Below are 6,328 nucleotides of genomic sequence, written 5' to 3' on the forward strand. Positions count from 1 at the left end.
AAGATCAGTGTGGCTGCTGTACAGTGGATGATGAAGAAAGTGGCACAAGATTCAGTGTTTGTGGTAGGTAAGAACCAGTTCATGTTTTTTATACACTATGTAAAGGTTTTGGGATTTTATTTTAAGCACGATGTAAAACTTTTGAATGACATTAGGCAGAAATATACCGGATTTCTAGAAGGAATGTAACCAACCATGTTAAATGCTACTAGAAAGTCTTACAAGGTGAGTACTAAAAACAGAAAGTACATTGCACTTATCTAATATGGCAATAATTAGTGATTTTGACAATAGTGTTTATATGGGGTTCTATATAGTGAAATTAGAATATCATTAATTGTAATACTTAAAAAAGAGGCCTGACCTGTGGTGGCACAGTGGATAAAGTGTTGACCTGGAAAAGCTGAGGTCACTGGTTCAAAACCCTGGGCTTGCCTGGTCAAGGCACATATGGGAGTTGATGCTTCCAGCTCCTCCCTCCTTCTCTCTCTCTGTCTCTCTCTCCTCTCTCTCTCTCTCTCTCTCTCTCTCTCTCTCTCTCTCCCTCTCTCTCTCCTCTCTAAAAATGAATAAATAAAATAAAATAAAATTAAAAAAAAATACTTAAAAAAGATAGTGTGTAGCCTTAGGTGGTGCAGTGGATAAAGCAGCAAGCTGGAACACTGAGGTTGCTGGTTCAAAGACCTGTGCTTCTCTGGTCAAGGCACAAATGGGAGTTGATGCTTCTTGCTCCTTCCCCACTTCTGTCTCTCTTCTCTGAAATGAGTAAATAAAATTAAAAAATAAAAATAAAAGAGATAGTTTGTTTATTTCAATTTTGATGTACTCTCCTCAAGGACAATGTATAAAGTGACTTTTGTAAATTTCTTACTACTTCTCTAATTCCAAGGTGTTCATTCTTTTCTATATTTGCATTTTTTAAATGAAAATTAAGTTTTAATTATAGACAGCATTAATATTGTATGTTATAAAGCAACTATTATTTTCATTCATCAATCTATATGGATTATTTATTTGATGAAAGTATGGTCAGATCTTTGCCTGAGCATTTTTATTTCAGAGAATTGATGGATGGGGCCAAACTCACAGAATATAAAATTTATTACTGCATAAAATCTATTCAAATGGTAATAATAAATCTCAGGTATCTATCTCCCCATTTTTTTGTAATTTATTCATTTTTTGGTAATTTATTCATCTATTTTGTTTTCTGCTACTGTTCAAGCTTTGGTAAATTCACTCTTCATTAGCATATCTATCAGATGTGAACAAAAAAGCAAGGAATATAAGTTGAAATATATCAGAGTGTTTTATTCTTCACCACATATCAAAAATCAGCTGTATAAAAGAACTAAAAATTAATTTTTGAATGGTTATTTTGGATTATCTCAGTCTTAGGTGATGCCTTTGTTTCACAAAAATAATCAATTTTGTTATTGATGGAACTAAATCTAGTGTTTTTGATCTGTATTTGCAAGACTGCTCTTTCAGTAGTACAAATAACATTTTGTAAATATTCATTTCACTGTCATACAATTCAGCAATACTTATTAAACTTTAAAAAATTTTTCTGTAAGTGCAGAATGCCTACAACAGAACTAGAAGAAACAAAAGATGTGCTGGTGCCCTCAGGGAGTTTATGAAACAGAGAGTCTGCTCACACACCTAAAACAGATGAAAAGAAAGCCCAGTAAACCATGAACTATAAGATCTACCGGAAAGTTCTGTCCATTTCTATCACATCAAGTTTGGACACATAAGCACATGTTTATTTGGCGCATGTGTGCCTCTCTATTTTTATCACTTAATGTATACATACTGATGTAGCAAATTAACTAAAACAAAGTTGATTCACATTAGTCTTATGTGTGAAGCCATAGTGTACCCATGGCTACCGATAAAGTTCATTTACGCCACTGTAATTTTTACGAATTTCAACAAGGAAGAAATGCTATAGAAGCATGTCTTTCGCATCCACCATATTCCCCAGACTTAGCACCCTCGGACTGTCACTTGTTTTTGTCCTTACAAAATTTTTTGAAGGGCTAAAAATTCAAAAATGAAGAAGATATCAAACAAGCACTGGTTCAATTTTTCACATCAAAAGATAAAACATTTTTCAAAAATGGGATATACAAATTGCCTGCACACTGGCAAGAAATCATTAATAATAATGGAAATTATATTATTTTATAAAGTTTTTTGATGGTAAGAAAAACTTGTATTTTGTTTTATTCCAAAAACGGACAGAACTTTCTGGTAGACCTTATATATATGTACCACATCTTCTTTATCTAATCATCTATAAAAGAGCTTTTTGGTTGTTTCCATGTCTTGGCCACTGTAAACAATGCTGCAAAGAACATTACAATATTTCCTACTATGACAGGATTGCTAAGAGTGTTCTTTTCATGCCCTGATGTACGTTTTTGTCTAGAACACTTAGAAATAGAATGACAAGGTTGTAGAAATTGTACATTTTTAATAATACTATTATTTTCAAATTACTTAGCAAAGTGGTATGTGCTTTATACTACCATCAATAGAGTTCTCATTCTTTTATATAAAATGGTGTGAGGCTTAAGAACAACAGTAGCACCAAATTCATTTTTGTTGTTTTTATGGTTTTTAGAAACATTTTAGCTTATAGATTAAAAGATAAACAAATGAGACTCTTCAAAGTTTTATATACATGAATATCCCTGGGAATGGTTTGCTTTCTTAAAATATAGATTCATTAATTCCACTTTAGATTGATTCAATTTCTTTGGGACAGTGCTGCCTAATAAACTACCATAAATTTATCAGCTTAAAACAACACACATTATTATCTCATTTTCCATGGGTCAGGAGCCCAAATACAGGTTAGCTGGGTCCTCTGTCTGTGGTCTCAACATGCTACCACACTTTTTAATTCATGTATTGAATTCTTTATCTCTGTTTGGTTTTGTTTTTTTTTGAAGTTTCAATCTCCTTGGTGAAATACTCATTTTATTCATTAATTTGTTATTGTTTTTTTTTCACTTCTATTGTCAATCAGTGTTTTCTTGCATTTTTTTGAATATTTTCAGAACTTCAATTTTAAATATATGTCTTTCAACTCCAAGATTTCCATGTGATAAAGATATCTTAAAATACATTTTTTAAGCCCATCCTAAACATATTAAAACAAGATGTTAGAAAATCAGCATTAAGCATTTATAGTTTTAAAGATCTCCAATTTATTTTGAGGAATAGCTTGATTGGAAGCCACCAAAATAGGGATGCTCTATATCAAATTGGATTGTCAGATTTCCCCATGGAAATGCCTCAGTAGATACATTGTTTTATAATTCACCTCTGCTCTTATCAATGGCCACTACTAAAAAGCATATAAAGATTGTCTTTGTGTTTTTTTTGGTTTGTTTGTTTGTTTTTTGACGGAGAGATTCAGAGAGAGGGACAGACAGATAGGAAAGGAGAGAGATAAGAAACATCAATTCTTCATTGCAGTTCCTTAGATGTTCATTGATTGTTTTCTCATATGTGCTTTGACCTAGGGGTTTGCTACAGCAAAGCAAGTGACCCCTTGCTCCAATCAGTGACCTTGGGCTCAACCAGCAACCTTGGGTTTCAAGTGAGCGACCTTTCAGCTCAAGCCAGTGACAAAGGGGTCATGTATATGGTCCCACGCTCCAGTCAGTGACCCTGTGCTCAAGCTTATGAGCCCACAGTCAAGCCAGATGAGCCTGTTCTCAAGGCAGCGACCTTGGGGTTTCGAATCTGAGTGGTTTGCATGCCACTTTGATACTTCATCCACTGCGCCACTGCCTGGTCAGGCGTCTTTGTGTTTTTAATTTTTTTTAATTATCCAAGACCATCTTTTGTTGCCTGATACTTCTTATATAAAGGATAACTTCAACAATTTATTCTGAAGATGAAGGCTTAGACAGAAAGTTTTCTTCTCTGAAAATCTGTATCACTTTCTTTTATTAGATAATGGAAAGTTATTCCATTATTTTTCCTTTCCTAACTTTGACCACCAAGATGGTAAGTATTTCTCTTCTACCTCCATCCAACCTCTATCTATTATTGCTCGTTGCTTATTTTCCTTTCTGTGATGATTATTATACATATATAGCTGTTGCTAAAAGCCAGTTGAAATATTTTTGAGGGAACAAGTAATGGCAGAAATAAAAAAAATGTAATTTTTGACACCCCTAAGCAGCATAGACCTCACAAGTTGAATTTTGCTATATAAAATCATGCCATGGTACTGATTTTATTGTATGCACTTCATTTGCCATATAAGCAAAATAAGTATAAATAATCATTTTAATGAAATTTTCTATAATTTAGAATTTCTGATACCAGAATTTAAGAGAATGTTTTTAACTTAGTCCCATATCCTTTTACTCTAAAAGCTTCCTTACTAGGAATGTCATTTTATTTTTAAAGAGCTTTATGACTTACTTAAAGGAATCACTGTTATTATATCATGATGCTAACAAGTATATAGACAGAAAAACTTTGAAGAATGGTGTTACATTCAAGAAGAAACATTGCCATGTTGATTACTTTTGACTGTGGAATCACAAGAAATCATTTAACCTTGTTCTACATCAAAATTCCTTGATAGCTAACAAGAAAAATAGCAACAGACTATATAGAGAGCAGTCCGACAGGTAGGGAGGGTGGGTAGAGGGATTTCCCAAAAAAGGATAAAATTTAACCCATTTGCTACTTTACCACTCCATCTGTCTTTGCACCCCTCACTCCTCTTATTTCTTTATCCTCCCACCATTTCTGTGTTGTCACTCTCTCCCTCCTGTTCATTCACCTTTTCTTTTCTGTTAAATTCCACAATGATACTATGATCTTTAAGTAGGCTGAGTAGGAACTTAAGAATAGAGGTTCCTAACTTATTTATAAAAGAACTGAAAGTGAAAGCAAGCTTTCTCACAGAAATAAAAGTTCCCAGAAACAGTTCTGGCTCTCTCTTCAATGTTGGGCCATTGCTGTTTCTCTTCATTGTTATATTTAAATATTTATACCAGAGAAAGTTCATAATAAGCACAAAAGCAAAGAAAATTATTATTCACAGGGTGATCAGTTTTACCACAAAGGGCAGCTGTTTGTTTTCAATGTTCATTTTTTTGGATCAGTCAAGTAGTCAGCTGTTTTTTGGGCATTTTTGTTTCTTTATGTTCTTTTGAATTGTAACTCTATTGTTACTTTTTCTTTTAAAATTTCAGCCTGGTGCTTACAATTCTATCAATACAAAAATCTCCAGATCACCAATTCAGAAAACTGTGTATAACTATACAGTCCAGGCATTTTAAACACATGCAAAAACTGTGCGAAATAAATTGCCTTAATGCATCAGAGTTTAGGAAAAATAAGACTCTTTTTATGTGACCCTAGTATGTCCTCATAATTCTTGTGCAAGATAAAATATGGCTACTGACATACCATCATAAAATTGTAGTGTGCTTCACTTCATGCAAAGGATGTATTAATGTCTTACTGGGTATGGCTAGGCATGTGAATTTCCACGCTCAATACAATCATTTGATAGTAAGTGGTTCAATGAGTTCTTAGGCTGTGTCTGCACAATGTTAAAACATCTGGCCAATTCCAGGGGAGAAATTCAAACTGGTAATTTGGCATCATGTAACCTAAACAGTGAGTTGATGGAACTTTTCATATTGCTATGGGTTGTTTAGATATTGTGTAAAGACTTAGAATTAATACAAGACACATTTAAGTTGTGTGTTTTTTAATTGGATGATGTGAAAGCAGATCATTTTAACTAAACCAACCAGTAATTTTAAAAGGATGCTAAAGCAAATTATATAATGTAAATCTCAGTGAATAAGTGGTGAGTGTTTTGCCAATTTCTGCTTGTTATTTTGTTTTTTAAATGCAAATCATGATATTGGCATTGCCATAAAGTGTAACTTGTTTTTTCCATGAAGAGAGGGGTTGGGAAGGATTTCAACCAAGCAGTTCACAGATCTAAGGAAAGTTAAAAAGCAGAAAATTTGGTTTTTTTCTGTATCTGGATGTCTCACACAAACCAACAGCTGTGTGGAACCCATCACTGAGGCCTTATTATCATCAAATAAACACTCACTTTTAGGGGACACAATCAACAGAAGTCTCAATCTTAAAAAGTAAAATAAAATTCTTCTACGTGTCAAAGTTCAGATATTTCTTACCTTTTGAAAATATATGATTTTTAAATATTATTTTGCTCTAACGTTTTATAAATATTGAGTATGTTTTCATTGTTTTCTCACAGATATTGGTGTTTATCTTATTACTTTTAGAAGATTAGTCTATTAGT

This window comes from Saccopteryx bilineata, chromosome X, assembly GCF_036850765.1.
Source record: "Saccopteryx bilineata isolate mSacBil1 chromosome X, mSacBil1_pri_phased_curated, whole genome shotgun sequence".
Taxonomy (NCBI): domain Eukaryota; kingdom Metazoa; phylum Chordata; class Mammalia; order Chiroptera; family Emballonuridae; genus Saccopteryx; species Saccopteryx bilineata.